The sequence below is a fragment of the Chiloscyllium plagiosum genome, unplaced genomic scaffold (genome assembly GCF_037043375.1).
Source record: "Chiloscyllium plagiosum isolate Xiang-an unplaced genomic scaffold, Cpla_swu_hap1 HiC_scaffold_16, whole genome shotgun sequence".
Taxonomy (NCBI): Eukaryota; Metazoa; Chordata; class Chondrichthyes; order Orectolobiformes; family Hemiscylliidae; genus Chiloscyllium; species Chiloscyllium plagiosum.
This window is the reverse complement of record NW_028270154.1, coordinates 31,590,101-31,612,076: the sequence shown is the minus strand read 5'-3', so window position 1 is coordinate 31,612,076 and position 21,976 is coordinate 31,590,101. Positions and strand designations below refer to the sequence as shown.

The window sequence follows — 21,976 nt, the reverse complement described above, 5'->3', positions numbered from 1 at the left end:
ACTTAGTTAGAAAATAGGGAGTTCTTCCCATTTCTAAACCAACACTCATCCTCAACCCAAGATCCACCCCGCCCCCCCCCAAACAATTATTCAATTGTTGTGCTTATTTGTTGTTTACAGAATGTTCCTGTTTCTAAAGCTGGTTATCATTTTGCCTGGTAAAACTGCAATTCAATTGACTCTCCAACACATTGGAATGTCTGGAAGATGTGAAAGGTAAATGTAATTTTCCTTCAATGTAGTTCAATAAAGTATTTCCCCCTGAATTAAGCCAGCAACCAACTGCTGCAAGGACAGATAAATGAATAATTATTAATCCATTTCCTTGTAAATGAACTGCAATAAAATATGTATTTATTAAGTATTCTTATTAATTAACAAGGACTATTTGCATTTTTGTTTTTGCAAAATATATTAAAAGTAGTAAGAATAAATGTTCATCATTGTTTAAGATACAAAGGTCAAATCATGCAGTCAGCTTGTACATCAACAGCAACTTCTTTCTACTAATCCTGCTCAATTTATTCATGCCACAAAGCAGATTTTTCTATCTGTGAGCTTGTGTACTTTAATTGACTATGTTATCTTTCTTCTATTGGATAGCAGCCCCACCACGTTCAATTCATGAAAAATATCTCCGTGACACTGATAAAATCTGTGCGAAAAATCTAGACATTGGAAAGAATCCTCAAAGAGCAAAAGGTCTTTCAGCATGAAAAATTCCAAGCAAATTGTGTTAATCGTGTGACTAATTTTACTTTAGAAATACGACAGAGTAAAAAGTTGGATGCTGTATTTTTGAGCAAGGCATTCTCAATTTGAGACTTACCTGAGCCAGGTGGGAAGCATACCTCAGCAGCATGATTTTTTCTAGGGTGGAGCCTGCTACTGCTTGCTACCTCTGCACCCAGTAGGGCAGCAATCCCTGAATGATTCCCATTGCCTCACGCTAATGAATATAGAGATGAGGACAGAGAAGGTGAATTTGTTGCTGAAGAGATGATGCAGGAGGAAGGTCTTTAAAATGCTGGGGCATTGGAAACAACTAATGGGTAGTGCAAGGAAAATAAATTGGTCTTGGCTTTGCTGATGTGCAATGTTTGTAAGGAGTGGTTTGCTTGTGTTGTCAAGAGCAACCTAAACTACGATGGCAGGGATATGGGAACCATGATACAACATTATCAAGAACATACTTACTGGGGAGGGAATCTGTAATTGGATCAGACTGCTCTACACGAACATTGTCAGTGCAGTCTCAATCAATGAGAATCAGATAGCTTCCCTTGTTTGTGTGCTGCATAGAGCCATTTGCCGAGTCCATCAGGAAGGATGCGAGCCTGAGAGGGGTGACTATTCCTGGCAGTGGGGGCCTACAGGTTAAGGTCTCCCTGTACATGGATGACGTCACCATTTTCTGCTCAGATCTGCTGTCCATGCACAGACTCATGTGCATCTGTGACCAGTTCGAGCGGGCCTCAGGAGCCAAGGTAAACCGAGGCAAGAGTGAGACCATGCTCTTCGGGAACTGGGCCGACCAATCCAATATCCCCTTCACCATCAGGACTGACCACCTGAAGGTGCTGGGTATTTGGTTCGGTGGGGCTGGGGCGTGTGCCAAGACTTGGGAGGAGTGAATCAGGAAAGCGAGGCAGAAACTAGGCAGATGGGAGCAACGGTTGCTCTCCATCGTGGGTAAAAACCTGGTCATCAGGTGTGAGGTTCTGTCAGCACTGTTATATGTGGCACAGGTCTGGCCTATCCCCAGAACTTGTGCTGCCGCAGTCACCCGGGCCATCTTCCACTTAATGTGGAGATCAAAGATGGACCCCGTCTGAAGGGACACAATGTATAAAGACCTGAGCAATGGGGAAAAAAACACGTCCAATGCCACCCTCACCCTAATGGCCACCTTTGTGTGAGGCTGCATCAAGCTGTGTGTGGATCCCTGGTACGCAAACACCATGTGTCATTACATACTGAGGTTCTACCTGTCTCCGGTGTTGCGAAGGATGGGCCTGGCCTCGCTGCCGTGGAATGCGGCAAGTAGTTGGACCATTCCATATCTCCTGTCCTTCGTGGAGAAATTTATGAAGAAAAACACCTTTGACCACAAGTCCATCAGGATGTGGTCAGCACGTAGTGTCCTTGAGACCCTTCAGGAAAAGGAGAGGGCAGATCCTATCTAGCGGTTCCCTGAACAGACTTTCAAAGTCAGTTGGCAGAATGCCTCATCGCCAGAACTTTCCAACAAGCACCAAGACATGGCTTGGCTGGTGGTGAGAAGGGCTCTGCCTATGAGATCCTTTATGCACGACTGGACTCTCTGCCACACCGCACGCTACCCTCGAAGCGGCTGTCCTGGGGACGAGATTGTCACACACCTCCTTCTGGAATGTGCCTATGCAAAGGAAGTCAAGAGAGGAATGCAGTGGTGTTTGTTGACGTTCGTCCTGAGCAGCTCCGTGACACGGGACTCCGTGCTCTACGGCCTGTTCCCTGGGATGCACACTGAGCCAAACATCAACTGTGCCTGGAGGATCATCAACTCGGTGAAGGATGCTCTCTGGGCAGTCCAAAACCTGTTGATCTTCCAGGTGAAGGAGTTGACCCCGACTGAGTGTTGCAGACTGGCACATTCCAAGGTCCAGGACTATGTTTTGAGGGACGCGATGAAGTTTGGGGCAGCTGCCGCTAAGGCGCTGGGGAGAAAGACCACCGTGTAATGTCTGCCTGCCTAAAAAGAACAGGGGGCCCACTCAGTAATTGGCTCCGCTGATGCTTCAACAGAATTGCTGGATAGTCAATGTACAGACTTGTATATATGAAAAAATTAATTTTGATATCTGTATGTAAAGCAATGTAATGTGTGCATAAGAATGGCATAACCAATTGTATAGAGATCCAAATAATTTTATGAATAAAGTATATTTTTGAAATAAAAAAAAAATACTTACACAAAATGGTGGCAGTGGAGTAGGCAGTGACTGGGCTCCTCTGCCCAGCTTTGTCCTCTTTGTCTACTTTTTCTAATTTTTTTCCTTTCTTCCCCTTTCTTCTTTTCTCATGTTTTTGTTTTAGCTTTTGCTCAAACTTACCTGATAAAGAGAGTCCTTCAGTAGAGAGGCAGTAGAGAGGTGGCTTCAATGGGCTCAGGAGCAGTAGCATCTTCAGAGGCAGCGTGGCTACAGAGTCGGCTGGCCTGTGAAACCTGGAGTGGGATTCTCACTTCCGCATGGAGTGGACTTGCAGAGCCCAGACTGGGAATGTAGCAGTGGAGAAGGAATCATTAAGTCTCTTTAAATTATCTTTCTTTTGATTTTATTTTAAGTTAATGAAAATGGCGTCTATGCATGGCGATGGTATACACTTTTCACTGTATTTTATATCGAATACACATGGCAATAAGTTATTCAATTCAAATAATACAATTCAATTCAACATGGTGTCCAGGATTTTTCTGATGGTTGAGTTTCCTGTCCCACCACCTGAAGAGCCAAAAGGGAATATTTCTTCCTGATGGTGGCTACCCTGCTTAATGCTTGGCTGAATGCTAGTTGACTTAGGGGCAAGATTTGTGCCCTCAGCCTTGGACAACAGAGACAGCCAATCTGCAATATTAATCTGGATGAGATTTTAACATATCCTCTTACTTGGATCCATTTAAAAGCTTCCACTTCTTATTCTAGTGTTATCTATTTTTCCTAAATCATTGTCCATCTTGTTTACCCTTGATAACATTATATCCTGCTTCCCATACCCCTGCCATGGTAGTTTAAGTTGCCCTCAATAATACTAGCAAGCCATTCCTGACAAACATTGCACGTCAGCAAAGCAAGGACTAATCTATTTTGCTTGCACTAGTCAGGCCTATCAAAGAATTGTTTCCAATGTCCCAGCATTTTAAAGACCTTCCTTCTGCATCATCCCTTCAGCAACAAGTTCATCTTCTCTGTTCTCATCTCTATATTCACTAGTGTGAGGCATTGGGAATCATTCAGGATTATTACTATCTTTGAGACCTTTCTTGTTAGTACCTTTTCTAGCAATCCATACTGTGTCTGAAGGATCTCCACTGTTTCTACCAATATGGACCATGAATTTTTGAATACTTACCTCTTCTGTCCCCTCCCCCTACAATCCCTCACCCAATAATGCTCAGTTTGATCCTGGCACAGGGAGCCAAAATACCAAGCTGAATTTATGTTTATGAACACAGAAGTGTCTGTCTGTTTCCCTAATTATAGAACCCTCTTGCACTATTGCTTTCTCAATCTTCCCCTTACCTCCTATAATGCTAAGCCACCTCAGGTCTTGTCTCCCAGAGGAGCTTTCGCTGTCACATATATTCAGAATTGAATTCTAGTTGGTGAGCAATTTTCACACAGGGAACTCTTGCACTCTATGCTTAGGCCTAGTGGAATTTTTTTTTGATTACAAATTCGCTGTCACCTGCACATCCTTAAAATGTGGGTGACTACCTCCAGGAAAGTGCTTTCTATGCATCTCCTAGCCTTGTGGGTATAATGCAGCTCAAGCTCTGAAATCCAAACCCTCTGACTGATGTTGCTTCAGAGAAAGTTCATTTTCAGGACATAAGTAGCATACTTGAGCTCCCATGTGGAACAGGGTGTGCTTTCAACAGGAGTGAGACACTCTATTGTGTCTCTTACTGCTTGATTTAATCTCACCAGTAATATATTTGAATATGTTCACACCAAAAATATCCCAAATGGGCTGATTGTCTTTTCTGTATTGATGACTGTGCATATAGAATTTGATAATAATCCATGACACATTTCCATTGTCCCCCTATAATCCACTCTGAATTTTTAAGAGAATCCCTACAGTGTGGAAAGAGGCCCTTTGGCCCAACAAGTCCACACTGCCCCTCCGAACAGTAACTCACCCAGAGCCACTCCCCTACTCTATTATCCTATATTTACCCCTGACTAATGCACCTAATCTACACACCCCTGAACACGATGGACAATTTAGCATGGCCAATTCACCTAACTTGCACATCTTTGGATTTTGAGAGGAAACCCGCGCAGACACGGGGAGAACATGCAGACTCCACACAGACAGTCACTACATATGATATATAGGCATATGTATATTATGCTGAAACACACACCAGCCTGTTCAATATAAAACATTTTATCACCTGTATGTTATCATTTAGGTGTCATGTTCCATTCTTCCCCTGTGTAAAATATCTTTCCAGTTGTGTATTACATATGGTCAAGGACTGTCATGTGCAATATTTGTGGACTCAATAAAATAACCTCTATAAAATGTCAACAGAGACAGGCAGCAAGTTTCCTGAAGAAAACAGATCGATTTATTGATATAAATATCAGTCTGAAGTAATATGGAACATTTAAAGAAGCAATTAATGCAACATAACATTTTTCAAATACACTAGCAACACCACCATATCTTTAAAAAACTGTGGATGCTGTAACTCAGAAACAAAACAGAATTTGCTGGAAAAACTCAGCAAGGCCTAGCAGCATTTGTGAAGAGAAATCAAAGTTCATGTTTCAGTTCCAGTGACCCAGGATTCGATAACGATCTGGCTGTGAGGGTGAATAGTTGTTAATGGAGACTGTTAGTGACAAACAATAGGTGCAATGGCAGACTGTGAAAACAAGGCCTAGTGTGTGTTAGGGGTTTAGGACATGAGGGAGTTCGGGCACTGAAATTATTGAACTCCATCTTGAGTTCAGAGGGCTGCAGGGTCCCGAAGTGGAAAATGAGGTATTGTTTTTCCACCTTGTGCTGAGCTTCATTGGAGCACTGCAGCAATCTTGAGACAAAGATGTTGGCCTGGGAACAGGGTGGTGTGCTGAAATGGCAGGCAACTGGAAGCTCAGGGTCTTTTTTGCAGCAGAATGTAGACGCTTTGAGAAGTGTTCACCCAGTCTACCCTTCATTTTCCCAATGTAGAGGAGACCACTTTGTGAGCAATGAATGCCATAGACTAGGTTGTGAGAAGTGCAGATAAAGTGCTGCTTCACCTGGAAGGTATGTTTGGCCCTTGGATACTGAGGAAGGAGGAGGAAAATATGCAGGTATTACATCTTTGCTGCAGGAGGAAGTGGACAGCCCTGAGACCATCCTGGTGGAGGATGGATGTGTAAAGGGATTGCACATCCAAGGTAAAAAGGCAGCTGGAGTCTGCAAATTGGAAACTCCAAAACTGACCTATAGGAACCACGAACGTATGTGAGCAGGGACTGGACCCGGGGAGAAAAGACTGATTCAAGGTAGGAAGAAATGAGTTCTGTGGGGCAGGAGCAGGATAAAGCAATGGGCCTGCCAGGCAGTCCTGTTTGTGGATTTTCAGAAGAAGGTAGAAGTGAGATGTGCTGGACTGGGGGATTATCAGCTTGGAGTCAATGGAGGGGAGATCATCAGATGAAATGAGGTTGGTGACTGTTGGTGATACAATAACCTGATTCCAGGTGAAGCAGCGCTTTACCTGCACTTCTCACAATCTAGTCTACAGCTTTCACTGAACACAGTGTGGTTTTTGAATTGAATTTGAATTTATTGTCATGTGTACTGAGGCACAGTGAGAAGCTTTGTCTTGTGAGCAATACAGGCAGGTCACAGAGTTAAGTAGCATAGATAAGTAAATATTAGGTAATCAGCGGCAAAAACAAAAACACAAGTATGTTAAGAGTTTGTGAGTCCATTCAGTATTTTAACAACAGTAGGGTAGAAACTGTTTCGAAACCGGCTGGTGCGTGTGTTCAGGCTTCTGTACCTTCTCCCCGATGGTAGAGGTTGTAGAAAAACATTGCCAGGGTGGGATGGATCTTCGAGAATACTGGCGGCCTTTCCTTGACAGTGGGCTTGGTAGATGTATTCTACCAGCGAGTTTGGCCTTTGTGATTGTCCAGGCCAAGTTCACCACTTGTTGGAATGACCACTCCCAGGAGTTTGACACTCTCCACTCGTTCCACTCTGTGCTGTTAATGAGTAGGGGGGCATGAGTAACATCCCACCGAAAATCAATAATGAGTTCCTTTGTCTTGCCTGCATTGAGAGCTCAGTTGCACCATTTTTCCAGGTCTTCCACCTCCCGTCTGCAGTCTGTTTCATTGCCATCTGAGATTCGATCGACTATGGTGGTGTCATCAGCGAACTTGTGAATGGCATTAGTCTGGTATTTGGCGACGCAGTCATGGGTATACAGTGAGTACAGTAGGGGGCTGAGTACGCACACCTGGGGTCTCCAGTGTTGGGTGTTAGTGAGGATGAAATGTTGTCCCCAATCTTCATTGATTGTGGCCTGTGGGTCAGGAAACTGAGGATCTGGATTAGTGGTGCTGGAAAAGCACAGCAGTTCAGGCAGCATCCGAAGAGCAGTAAAATCAACGTTTTGGGCAAAAGCCCTTCATCAGGAATACAGGCAGAGTCCCTGAAGGGTGGAGATAAATGAGAGGAGGGTGGGAGTGGGGAGAAATTAGCATAGAGTACAATAGGTGAATGGGGGTGGGGATGGAGGTGATAGCTGAAAATGTGTTGCTGGAAAAGCGCAGCAGGTCAGGCAGCATCCTAAGAGCAGGAGAATCGACGTTTCAGGCATGAGCCCTTCTTCAGGAATGAGGAAAATGTGCCAAGCAGGCTAAGATAAAAGGTAGGGAGGAGGGACTTGGGGGAGGGGCATTGGAAATGTGATAGGTGGAAGGAGGTTAAGGTGAGGGTGATAAGGTGAGGGTGATAGGCCGGTGTGGGGTTGAGGGCGGAGAGGTCAGGAAGACGATTGCAGGTTAGGAAGGTGGTGCTGAGTTCGAGGGTTGGACTGAGACAAGGTGGGGGGAGGGGAAATGAGGAAACTGGGGAAATCTGAGTTCATTCCTTGTGGTTGGAGGGTTCCTAGGCGGAAGATGAGGCGCTCTTCCTCCAGCCATTGTGTTGCTATGGTCTGGCGATGGAGGAGTCCAAGGACTGCATGTCCTTGGTGGAGTGGGAGGGGGAGTTGAAGTGTTGAGCCATGGGGTGGTTGGGTTGGTTGGTCCGGGTGTCCCAGAGGTGTTCTCTGAAACATTCCGCAAGTAGGCGGCCTGTCTCCCCAATATAGAGGAGGCCACATCGGGTGCAGCGGATGCAGTAAATGATGTGTGTGGAGGTGCAGGTGAATTTGTGGCGGATATGGAAGGATCCCTTGGGGCCTTGGAGGGAAGTAAGGGGGGAGGTGTGGACGCAAGTTTTGCATTTCTTGCGGTTGCAGGGGAAGGTGCTGGGAGTGGAGGTTGGGTTGGTGGGGGTGTGGACCTGACCGAGGGAGTGGTATTTTCGGAACTCTGATAGGGATGGGGAAGGAAATATATCCCTGGTGGTGGAATCCGTTTGGAGGTGGTGGAAATGACGATGGATGTTATGATGTATATGGAGGTTGGTGGGGTGGTAGGTGAGGACCAGTGGGGTTCTGTCCTGGTGGTGATTGGAGGGACGGGGCTTCCTAACCTGCAATCTTCTTCCTGACCTCTCCGCCCCCACCCCCACTCCGGCCTATCACCCTCACCTTAACCTCCTTCCACCTATCGCATTTCCAACGCCCCTCCCCCAAGTCCCTCCTCCCTACCTTTTATCTTAGCCTGCTTGGCACACTTTCCTCATTCCTGAAGAAGGGCTCATGCCTGAAACGTCGATTCTCCTGCTCCTTGGATGCTGCCTGACCTGCTGCGCTTTTCCAGCAACACATTTTCAGCTCTGATCTCCAGCATCTGCAGCCCTCACTTTCTCCTCGAAGGTAGCAAAGAGTACAATGGGTGGATGGGGGTGGGATGAAGGTGATAGATCAGAGAGGAGGGTGGAGTAGCCCTGTGGCCCAACATTTCAACTCCCCCTCCCACTCTGCCGAGGTCATGGAGGTCTTGGGCCTCCTTCACCGCCGCTTCCTCACCACCTGATGCCTGGAGGAAGAATGCCTCACCTTCTGCCTCAGAACACTTCAACCCCAGGGCATCAATGTGGACTTCAACAGTTTCCTCATTTCCCCTTCCCCCACCTCACCCCAGCTCCAAACTTCCAGCTCAGCACTGTCCCCATGACTTGTCCTACCTGCCTATCTTCTTTTCCACCTGTCCACTCCCCCCTCCTCTCTGACCTATCACCTTCATCCCACCCCCATCCATCCATTGTATTCTTTGCTACCTTCCCCCACCCTCCTCCCTGACCTATCACCTCCATCTCCACCCCCATTCACCTATTGTACTCTATGCTACTTTTTCCTCACCCCCACCCTCTTCTCATTTATCTCTCCACCCTTCAGGTACGCTGCCTGTATTCCTGATGAAGGGCTTTTGCCCGAAACGTTGATTTTACTGCTCCTCAGATGCTGCCTTAACTGCTGTGCTTTTCCAGCACCACTCTAATCCAGAATCTGGTATCCAGCATCTGCAGTCATTGTTTTTACCCAGGAAACTGACGATCCAGTTGCAGAGATTGGGGCTTAGTCCGAGATCACTAAGTTTAGTAATCTGTCTCGAGGGGTTAATAGTGTTGAAGGCTGAACTGTAGCCAATGATTAGGATTCTTACGTAGCTGTTCTTGGTGTCAGGATGTTCTAACAAGGAGTGAAGGGCATGTGATATGGCATCTGACATGGATCGGTTGGTCCGAATGGCAAATTGGAGTGGATCAAGAGTAGGGGGGAGGCTGGAGTTGATTAATGCCATGACTAGCCTTTCAAAGCACTTCATGGCTACCGAAGGTAGGGCCACTGGGCGGTAGTCATTGAGACATGCTGCATGAGCCTTCTTAGGCACAGGGATGATGTCGGCCCCTTGAAACAGGCAGGGACAGTGGCCTGCTGCAGGGAGAGGATGAAGATGTCCGAGAAGATCTCTGCCAGTTGATCTGCACATGCTCTGAGTGCATCGCCTGGTACTCCGTCTGGTCCCATCACCTTCCTTGGATTCACATGGAGGGAAACTGATCTGACCTCTGATGCAGTGACTGTTGGGATAGGTTCATCAGGACTTGTTGGAATCAGTGTTACCTCTCCATCGAAATTCTGCTCAAAGCAAGCATAGAAGGCGTAGACGATCTGGGAGGGATATGGTATCGTTTGCTATCTTGCACTGTCTCTTTTTAGAATCTGTGATGTCATTTGGTCCTTGCCATAGTTGCCGGGTGTCAGTCTGGATCTGTAGTTTGGTTGTCTCCTCTACATCAGGGAAACGAAGCGTAGACTCGGTGTCTGCTTCACAGAACATTTACATTCTGCTCGCAAAAAAGACCCTGAGCTTTCAGTTACCCACCACTTTAACATACCACCATGTTCCCTGGACAACATCTCTGTCTGGGGCTTGCTACAGTGCTCCAGTGAAGCTCAGTGCAAGCTGGAAGAACAGCATCTCATTTTCCACTTGGGAACCCTGCAACCTTCTGGACTCAATATCGAATTCAATAATTTTAGGTCCTAATCTCCCCAATGTCCTAGCCCCCTAACAGACACCAGTCCTTTGTGTCACCTAGTCTGCCATTACACACTACATATTGTTATGATTTGGAGGTGCTGGTGTTGGACTGGGGTGTGCAAAGTTAAAAATCACACAACTTTGTTAACCACCTGATGAAGGAGCAGCGCTCCAAAAGCTAGTGCTTCCAATAAACCTGTTAGACTATAACCTGGTGTTGTGTCACTAACAATCTCCATTAACAGCTATTCACCCTCCCAGCCAGATCGTTATCGAATCCTTGGTCTGTCCAACAGTTCTTCTCTCTCTTTGGGCTCTATCGCTACCTGTTGTTTACTCCTTACTCTCTCTCCCTACCCTATCTTCTGCAAATAAATGGACATTTTCCTAGCTATCACCAGTTCTGGGGAAGGGTCACCAGGCCCGAAACGTTAACTCTGATTTCTCTTCACAGGTGCTGCTAGGCCTCGCTGAGCTTTTCCAGCAACTTCTGTTTTTGTACTATTATTTCTTTGTTTGATTAGTAATAAGACAGTTGGTTAAAGGATCCAAAGTTTACAGGTGAAAGAAAGTTAAATTGCCTTTACTGTAAGAGAAGCAATTTAGATAGCTGCCTTCCAAGTATGATTATGACAAATAATAAATTTTAAAAATTACTGTGCAGTAATATAAAACCAGACTTTGACATTTTAACTGTTACATATACTTCAAACATACCAAAACCTGAGTAAGAGAACTATTTTAAAATAATTTGCACTAAATCCTGTTCCTGTATTATCTTAAATATTTTCTTGATTTTCAAATTCACAGCCTTGTTTTCTCTTTGCTAATTGGTATCACCCCACAACATTGTTGTAATTTCCTCCAACCCCACAAATCTCTGAGGTAGCTTTGTTCCTCTAATTCTGGTGTTGTGCAAACCTGATATTCCAGCATTGGTGGCCAACTTTCAGTTGTTTAAATCCTAAACTCTGAAATTACCAACCTACAGCGTTTCGAACCTCACTTCCCCTCATTAAGAGGCCTCTCAAAACCTATCTGCCTGACCAAGCCTTTGGCATATGTCTTCTCATGCAGCTCAGAGTCATATTTTTTTCTTTTATTCCTCCTGTGAAGCACATTGGACCATTTGATCATATCAGAGGGACGATAGAATATGTTGCTAATTATGTTTTAATTAGTCTGTGTAGAAAATATTGCTTAAACATTGCACTGTGAAACAAAAGAGATTTCATTTTGGATGAGAGTTGCTCAGTTTATTTGAAAGGGCAAAAAAAGTCCTAATTGTGGATTATTTTCTTACTCTTTGCCATGTTCCTTGCTACTAAAAGCACCAAATGATCTGAGGAAATCAGTAATCGATTCCAGGCCTTTATGTGCAGCAACAACACTTGGAACAACTTCAAGAATGCCAATGGAATTGCCTTCTGTGTCACCTTTAATCCCTTGTGGCCGAACAGGCTTATGTGGGAAACAGCCCTGGGTTAGCAGGTTTGTGATTACTGAACAATTCCCAAGTGTGGCAGAGATTCTGATGTAAGGATTATTACAAATATAGAGTTTGTAAGATTGTTATGATTTGGGACTATCTCTTTAATTTATGCTAAAGCGTCATTTGACCTGTTCTGAATTCTGATCAATAATAAGCTTGGATCCCTTGGCTGCTAAATATTGATAGGGCGACTCAATGGGAAGAAGACGTGAGATATTCACACTTGAAAATTATAATATAGGGGTAGCTATGCTGACAGTGGATAGACTGCTTGTCTCCAAATCAAAGGGAGGAGTTAGTAATGTCAAGTTTTGTAAACAGTTATATTTTCTCAAACTAGTTTCACAATAGAGTTTGGGATGGGGTGTACTAGCTGGGTAGCTAAATAATATTTCTTGCAGGCATTTATTGCATTTCACTTTACAATGGAGATCAACTTTGCAAGGGAAAGAGACCAAAGCAAACTATTGTAGTATTGGTTTACAGCACTTTTCTCAAGATACCCCTGAACCTTACAGACAGATAAATCTGCATGAATACATCAAGGAGGAGGAGAAATAGAAATGGTGAAGGCAAGAAGATTATGGCAGGTAGTCTTGTTTAAGAAAATGTTGGCTTTATCAGTCATATATGAAATGTGGGTAGATGCTTTACACTCATCCCATGAGGATTTGAGGCTGGAAGATTCACCTAGCTTTTATTAGAAAGGAAAATCTTCAGTGTAACTAGTACTGTGAAAGTCAATTCAGGGATTAGGTAATTTCTACATGGATAAAGCATAAAACAAATTGGAAGCTGAGATAGTTTTGGGCTTGTTCTTGGAGAATAAGTGTCTTCTCAAGGGACAAGAGTAAAGCACAACTTTGGAGGGGGATTTTCAGACATTTTTAAAGTTTAATGGGGGACCTTTCCTGCCATTACAAGTTGCCTGCTGAATAGTGTTTAAATAATGATGATTTTAGTTTGTTTATTACTGGAAAATCTTAGAACTTGACATTTTGTGTAATCTGTTATTGAAAATCTTAATGTTATATACTTGAACTGGAACAGGTTTCATTATTGTACACGTCCATTTTTGTTCCTTGAGTATTGTTAAATCAAAATCCTGAAAGTTCCTCCTAATAGGATTGTAATATTTTTTAATTTACTAATGACATATGGGCATTGCAGGCTAGAACATAGCATTTTTTGAACATGTCTCACTTCCCATGAGAGGTGATGGTGACCTGCCAATTTGAACTGCACCAGTCATTGATGTATGAGGAACGGAGCTCCAGGATTTTGATTCTTGTGACAAGGAGGGTTCAATGACATAGTACCAAGTCAGAATGGTGTGTAACCTGGAGGAGAACTTGCAGCAGTTCAAAAAGTGTCTTACAACTATCTTTTCGATAGCAGTTAGGAATGGGGAAGACATGGTGGCCTAGCGAGCATGCATCACATATATTAACATTTAAAAATACTTCATTAGCTTTAGTATGACACAGTTATACCAGATATATATTAACTTCATTTGGAAAGAAGCCACCTTTATTGCTTTGCTTACTGTAAGAACAATTTATCCTTCCAGATCTGTAAACTTTGGATTCATGAGTTATCTATTACATCACTCTACAAATAAAGATGAATAATATGCTGTGTAAAACACATTTTACTATTTCCTTTATAGTTGTTGAAGATCCCGCCCAATTTAGCTCCAAAGACATTCCATGATTACTAGAAAATAAGTTTTATGGACAAAGTTCAGCTGTAAATCTGCTTCATGGGCTCCAGCCATCTGGCACGATGACAGAGAGAAATGTGAGAATTAAGTACAGAAATATTAACTGATTATTTTGAAGTAAACTCAGGAAGTTTTGAGTTCAAAATCTCTGAATACTAGTAGAATAATAGATTCCTGAGAGTGATTAAAACATGTAATTTCATCATTGAACTTAAATGAAAATTTGAGAAGAAAGCTTTTTTGTTTTCTGATAATCACCTGGTGTCTGACAGTAGATTATCTTGGTAATTCTAATGTAAATGATTCCCTGTTTGCTTTTGATTATTACTAACTCCATTTACACTTCTCTTCTGAACACAGCAAGTCATATACTTGCATGGATTCACAGCTAGTAGCAGTGAATATCATATGAGAAACATATGGGAAAGTGTTAGCAATCTTTGATATTTTTACACATGGTAACTAGCAATTATAGTAGAGCGGCCGTAGCAATTTATTGCTCATGAGTTTTGTAATGCAAGATAAGTCACTTCTGTCAATGATCAGAATGCAATCATGCCCTTTTTTATGCACCAAGGTTTATTTTGTACAAACTGTTTCTCACCACATCATCCTCCTAATACCATTGCCTCTCCTTTAAACTAAAATCTGAAGAAGTATTTGCAGTAAATGGAAAATTTGGAATATATTTTTATCAGAACAATCCTTCAGCCATTTTCCTTTAACACACAATGAGCAAATGTGTAAAACACTTTGGAATACTTAGCAAGTCAATCTCCAACCAACAACACAGTTAATGAGCGGAATCTTCCAAGGAATGGCAATCATCAAGCCCACACTTATTCTTTTTAATCAATGATGGATCTCCATGATTCTGTTTGGACATTTATGCTCTTGCATTATGCACCAAGGTTTATTTCGCCCAAACTGTCTCTCAAAATATTGGAGGTTCATTCGGGGGAGAGATCAGATGGCTACGGGGAGGGTCTGCGGGTGTGTTGCAGTGTCAGAGTGGAGTTCAGGAGGTCAAGGGTCGGGTAGAGAGTAATAGAAGTTCATGTTGCATTACTTCTTTTATCTTTCTCAATTTCTAATAGTCTCTGACACAGACAATCGTACCACCTTCCTCTGATGGCTTCTTTTGTTGGCCTGATCAGTGGACCTGCCAATACACGGTTCCACTTTTGACAATTTGATTGTACATAGGGAATTTCCAGTAATAATTTCTCTTCCTAGTTCTTCATCATTACCATGGGAGATCCCTTCTTTGCTCTCCCGTTCCTCATTAATATGCTGCTTTTTGGCAAAACACTGGTATCAAATCATACATATACACTAATACCATCCAGCATTAATTCTGCCATACATCCATATACCTCCATAGCCTCTGGGTAATACTGATTTTCTGTCATTAGTTCATTGATGAACTGTAAACTTCTCCAGTTAAAAACTGCAGAGATCAATTGTTATTAATTTCTGGTGTGAACTCCATTTGGTTGCTTGTCCACTATCTCGGGCTTCACAACTTCAGCACCCTTGACCTTTCTAAACTTTCAATCCTATATTATACTTGTGATAAAGCATTAAGTGAGTGAACATTTGGGGATAGTGGCCACAACTCTGTACGTTTCAAGATCATTATGGAAAGGGGTAAGGATGGTGCAGAAGTTAAGTGGCTAAATTGAGGAAGGCCAATTTTAACATCATTAGACAGGATCTGACAAACATAAACTGGGAGCAGCTACTTGCAGGTAAGTCGACATTTGGAAAGTGGGAATCCATTAAAAGTAGCATACAGAGGAACCTCAATTATCCGGTATTTGATTATCCGAATTTGGGATTATCTAACAAGATTGCAAGGTCCAGATGCTTGGCTAACTATGCCATCCGGCATTCGATTATCCGGCATTCAATTAACCAAATAAAATATCATGTGCAATTTTGGTTCTTCTCCTATTGGGAGGGAGTTGTGACACTTGAAAAGATTTACAAGGATGTTGCTAATGTTGGAGGATTTGAGCTACAGGGAGAGGCTGAATAGGCTGGGGCTATTTTCCCTGGAGCATCAGAGGCTGAGGGGTGACCTTATAGAGGTTTGTAAAATCATGAGGGGCATGGATAGAGTAAATATCCAAGATCTTTTCCTTGGATGGGGGAGTCCAGAACTAAAGGGCATAGGTTTAAAGTGAGAAGGGAAAGATTTAAAATGGACTTAAGGGGCACTTTTTTCATGCAGAGGGGTGGTGCAGTATGGAATGAGCTGCCAGAGGAAGTGGTGGAGGCTGGTACAATTACAACATTTAAAAGGCATCTAGATGGGTTTATGAATAGGAAGGGTTTGGAGGGATATGGTCCAAATGCTGGCAAATGGGACTACATTAGGTGAGGATATCTGGTCGGCATGAACAAGTTGGACCAAAGGGTCTGTTTCCATCTCTATGACTCTATGTATCCCAGGCTGCCAAGGGAGGCAAGGCAGGAGATGGCTAGAAACCTGGCAGAGATATTTAACACTTCGCTGGCCACATTTAAGTGCCATGTTACTAGAGGATAACTAATGTGATTTCTTTGTTTAAAAAGGACAGCAGGGATAGGCCAGGTAATTACAGACCAGTTAGTCTGCTCTTAATTGCAGGGAAATTATTGGAAAAACCTCTGAGGGACAAGATTAATCAACACTTGTAAAGGTAGGGATTGATCAGAATAGTGAACATAGATTTGCTAAGGTGGGATACTATCTGACAGATTTATTTCAGTTTGTTAAAAGGTGGCTAAATATATTGAGGGTAGTGTCGTGATTTACATGGACTTTGGTAAGGCCTTTGACAAGGTCCCGGATGGAAGACTGCTCCAGATCCCCATGGAGTCCAAGGCAAGTTTCCAAACTGGATCCAAAATTGGCTTGCAAATAGGAGGCAAAATGGTGGAGTGATATTTTTGTGATTGTAAGTCTGTGACCAGCGGTTTACCATAGAGATTGATGCTGAGACCCTTGTTGTTTGTTATGTCCATTAACAACCTGGATGTGAACATAAAAAGTATTATTATTGAGTTTGCAGTTGTTACAAAAACTGGTGGTGTTTTTGATAATGAACAGGATAGTGTTGGGCAGCAGTCTGATATTGATCAGCTGATAAAGTGGACAAAGCAATGGCAAGTGGAATTTAATCCAGATAAGTTTCAGGGAATGCATTTTGGGAGATCCAATAAGGAAAGTATATATACAATGATTGGTAGGCCCTAGGGAGTACTGAGGAATAAAGGGTCCTTGAAGTACAAATCCATAGATCCCTGAAAATGTCAGCACAAGTATACAAGATGGTGAAGAAGGCATATGGGAGCAGAATATAGGAGCAAGGAAGTCATTAAGCATTCATTAGGCTACAGATGGAATACTGAGTGAATCTTGTCACCACATGATTTCTAGGACATAACTGCACTGGAGAGGGTACAAAGGAGATTCACCTGCATGTTGCCTGGGATGAAAAGTCTCAGTTATAAGGAGAGATTGGGCTTATTTTACTTGGAGCAGAGGATATATCTAATTGAGGTATACAAGATTTCATAGAATAAAGTCCTTACAGTGTGGATTTAGGCTATTTGGCCCAACAAGTCCACACTGACTCTCTGAAGAGCAACCCACCCAGACGCACCCCTCTACCCTATCCCTGTAACCCTGCATTTCCTGTGGCTAATCCACCTAACTTAAACATCCCAGGACACTATCAACAATTTAGCATGGCCACCCCACCTAACTTGCACATCTTTGGATTGTGGGAGGAAACTGGTACACCCAGAGGAAACCCATGCAGACAAGGACAAAATGTGCAAACTCCACACAAACAGTTGCCCAACACTAGAATTGAGCCTGGGTCCCTGGCACTGTGAGGTAGTAGTGCTAACCACTAAGCCACCGTACTACCCCATGAAAAGCATAGACAGGGGAAGTCATGAGAATCTTTTCCCCAATGCAGATGTCTCTAAGATCAGAGAACTTAAGTTTAGGGTGAGGAGTAAATGGTTTAGAGGGAATCTTGGGAAAATGTTTTCACCCAGAGGGTGGTAGATACATGAAATGTGCTGTCTGAGAGGGTGGTGGAGACAGGTACTCTCACAATATTCAAGAAGCACCTGGACGAGCACTTAAAATGCCAGGGCGTAGCAGGCGATGGACCAAATGTGGGTAAATGGAATTGGTGTAGTTTGGTGTTTGTTGGTCACCATAGATATGGTGGACGGAAAGGTCTGTTTCCCTTTCAAAATATACCCACCTTCACCACCACCTTTGCCCTTAGGTCATTGAGTTCCTCATTCATGCCTTTGTCACCTCCAAGGTTGATTACTCCAATGTTTTCCTGATGGACCTTATGTTCACCACCCTCTCTAAACTTTAGCTGATCCAAACTCTACATTATCTGAAATCACACCCAACTTCCCCTTTATTTCACTGCCTTACATTGGATCCTGGCCATCCAAAGACTTAGGTAAAATCCTCAACCATATACCCCTCTCCCAATGACTTGTACATCTCTCACTCAGTTGATTCATCATTCATGGCCATACTTTAAGTCACTATAGATATCACATTAAAATGTCTCTTCGGTGTCCTATTCTTTTTTACAATCTTCTTAAAAGTTACCGATTGTCCACTCTATGTTCCTTACATCTCAATGAAACACCATGAAACCTGTTTCTAAATTAAGGTTTGACATAACACGGACTTATGTAGCGTCCTAAATTTGGTTTTATTAGTTTAAGCTCATGGCTCCTTCTCTTTCAGCATCAAAGATGTTTTACTTGCATTTAGCAGCAGATTCCGACAATCACGTTCTGAATGTTGAAACTTGATCTGTTCTATGCAGGGCAGGATATGAGCTGATAAGAGGCACTCACAAATGAAGATTGGCTCAAGCTAAAAATTTGGCTGAACAAGTACATTTTCTAATAGCTTCACATGAAATTCATACTTAGCTTCAAATGAATGGACTTAAATGCTGGTGACCCTCAACCGTACAAAAATGCTGGCTCTTTGTTGAGGAGGATCATATTTTATTTTCCTTGCCAAAACATGTTTTCAGTCTTTCAAATCTCTTGACTTGGACTTCAGCCAGAAGAAGGGAAGGTTCAAAGTGAATGAAAGATGCTGCTGGAACAAACCAGGAGCTGATCATGTCAAAGGAAAAAGTTACACTAGAGTATAAGCAACTGGTATAACTGCAAGATATCGAAACAATGAGTGCTTGGAGAAAGTGGAAGGAGTGCTTTGTTGTTGTGTGCATGTGCTAGGGATCCAATCCTTTCGGACACTTCTGAATCCTCTGGGAATTAAAAATGAATCTTCCAAGTATTGCTGTGTATAACCACAAAAAAAACATTTGTAGGTGCATTAAAGTTTTTAATAATTTTCTTTGAACACTCATTTATTAGTTCGAAAGATATTGGAAGGGCAGTTGCCTGGTCAGAACAGCCCAGATGCCATGTGATGAAATTTCCAGGAATTCTGCAGCCGGCGTTGTTAATGCTTCTTGTAAACAAAAGTTTAAACCTCTGAAAAGAAGTCCTTTGCATGACATCCAGACTTGGACTGACAGGCAGAAAACATTTAAGTTTCACACAAATCAGGCAATTTCGCCATATTTTCTAACATTCTTGCCACTGCCCATGTTGCTCAAGAAAGCAATTAATTCCACTCATGGTTTTCAATTGCAGCAAATTGGTCAAAAATAGGATTACCATAAAAAGAATAAAGAAAATACTTTGAAGAAAATTTTTTACACTGAGTACCTGTATTCCTTATAACATATTATGCTTTACAGAAAGTCATATCTGAGACAGATTATTAAAAGATTTAATAATAAATTTTAAAGATATTTGTAAGTTAATGAGTACAAGAATACAAGGGGAGGAAAATGATATTACACAAAGCCAGCTCTAGTGGAAGTGGCATTGGCACATGCTCACTTTTTTTTCGGAATTAAACACGTGATTCTATGAGAAAGCAATTGCTTTCTGCTCCACCTACAGCAAACTGAAAATAGAACCTCTGGAGGGAAAGGGCAGCAATCTTTTGTTCCTCCGATGCACATCAAATCATGTATTTAAAATATTTCCTCTTATAAATGTTTTAAGGTTGGTAGTTTAGTCACAGACATTTTTCTTTAAGTTCTAATGCTCTAATCTAAAGGAATGCCTTCCTTAAAACTGCAGCTTTAAAATCATTTTCTTCATAAGCTCTCAAATGTCACAGTTTAATTATGCACACTATTTTGAAAAGCCAATTTGATAAAATATATTGCTGATGTAAACAAGTTAGGTTTCCTGTCCAAACGTGCATTCCTTGCAGACAAAAATGAGCATTTCCTTCCTGTTGCTGTTATTTTTGACCACATTAGTTCATGTTTCTAATCTTCCAGAAAATAATTGTCACTGTATTCGCACTTGTTGTGAATGCTCGGTCGTGAAATTACATTTTGTTAGATCTCTACAGAAAACTCAAATTCAGATTAAGGCTGACAATTTTTCGTGTGGATGGAAGTTTTTCATTTGGAAAGCTGTTGGGAAAAATAAATGAGACCAAGAAAATGGTTGAAATCCATGAGAGAAAGAAAACGATTTTCTGCCACTGAGTGGTTTCACAAATTTCATTTTATCATTTCAGCATGTGTCTTCCATTGACTTGAGGTACAAACTTGCATTCAAACTATTTTCCTTCTCCTGACACAAAGACGGTACAGCTAAATTTGAAAGATTAGTGTTTCACTTTGCAAGCAACAAACAGGTTCCTGCAGTTCTTCACTGTAGTGTCAATTTCCACTTAAGTGGCCAACTTGTTTTGAATGATCCAATTCCTCCCAGCAGTACGGTACAGGATTTGTGAAAGGAGTCTGCAGGTCTTCAGCCGGCTAACTCAAGATGTTTTGTGGCCAATTTACAATTGGCTGCTGTTTTATCATGATGGAACACTTCCTTTCATGGTTGGGAATGAAAATCTGATAGGACTTGTAGTTCTCTGCCAACATTAATTTTGTGTCGATGGGAGGTGGGAGTTGTACTGAGTCTTAGCCTGGTCCCCAGCTAACCTTAGGATGAGATGAGTCAGTCTGTATGCATTTGTGTAGCAAAACTGTGAACCTATAAAGGAAAGATAAATTATTAGTGTTCTTATTATTATGCAATATATTACATCATTACAATATTATTCATATTTACATTTCTGAATTTGTTTTGAGATATTTGGCTTGAATTAATAGCATAAGAGCTCAGAACACTATTTGGCGTATTCAGGGTCAAGAGGTCAATGATCAAAGGTTCCTATTAGTGCGCAGGTACATCTGTTATGTTTTTTGAGAATTGATATATACTCCCTTTGTTTGGTTAAGAATCATACAGTCCAGAAGAGACCTTTTGGCCTATTGAGTCTATATGCCAAAATATATTACGACCTACATTATTTCCACTTTCCCACACTAGGCCCATATCTTTGAATGTTGTGATATTTCAAGTGCTCAAACGTGTACTTTTTAAAGGTTGTGACGTTTCCTGCCTCAACTGCCCTCCTCAGCAGTGCATTTCAGAGAGCCACCAATCTCTGGGTGATAATGTTTTTCCTTAAATCCCTTCTAAACCTTCCGCCTTTCACTTTAATATTATGCCCCATTCGTTTAATTAAATTATTCAACCTTCTCTGCTCCAAAGAAATTAACTTGAGCTTATCCAGTCTCTTTTCACAGTTCAGATACTCCATCTCAGGCCCCATTCTTGTGAGCGGACTCAGGTGCAGTCACATCCTTCCTATAGTGTGGTAACCAGAACTGTACACTGTACACCAGCTGTGGCCTAACCAAAGTTCTGTACAGTTCCAACACGACCTCCCTGCTCCATGACTGATAAAGGCCAGCACGCCACATATCTTCTCAACTACACTATTAATCTGTCCTACCATCTTCAGGAATCTGTGGACAACCAACCCAAGATTCTTCTGTTGCTGTTCACTTCCTAGTTTCTTGCTATTCATTGAATAATCGCTTGTCTTGTTCCTTTTTCAAAAGTACATCATCTCTCATTAACAGGGTTAAATTTCATCTGCCATTGATCAGTCCATCTGACCAATCTGTCTACATCCTTCTGTAATGTAACACCTTCCTCCTCACTCAACCACCCAGCCAAAATTTGTGTCATCTATAAGCTGAATTATCATCCTCCCCACCCCAACATTCTCATCTACATCATTTATGAATATCATAGACTCCCGACAGTGCAGAAAGAGGCTATTTGGCCCATCAAGTCTGTCCTGACCCTCCAAAGATCATCCCACCCAGACCACTA

At 42.3% G+C, this 21,976-nt stretch overlaps 1 long non-coding RNA gene and 1 pseudogene across 1 annotated transcript in view; one reads left to right on the top strand and one right to left on the bottom strand.

Moving 5' to 3' along the window:
* The first annotated feature begins 1,511 nt into the window (after nucleotides 1-1,511).
* LOC148147508 (uncharacterized) lies at nucleotides 1,512-2,723 on the top strand (annotated as a pseudogene).
* Nucleotides 2,724-19,033: 16,310 nt separating this feature from the next.
* The window catches only part of LOC122556573 (uncharacterized), a 114,585-nt gene continuing 111,642 nt past the window's right edge, over nucleotides 19,034-21,976 (bottom strand). The window contains exon 2 of the long non-coding RNA XR_015759718.1: nucleotides 19,034-20,782. This is a non-coding gene — a long non-coding RNA (uncharacterized LOC122556573). The remainder of the gene's footprint in view (nucleotides 20,783-21,976) is intronic.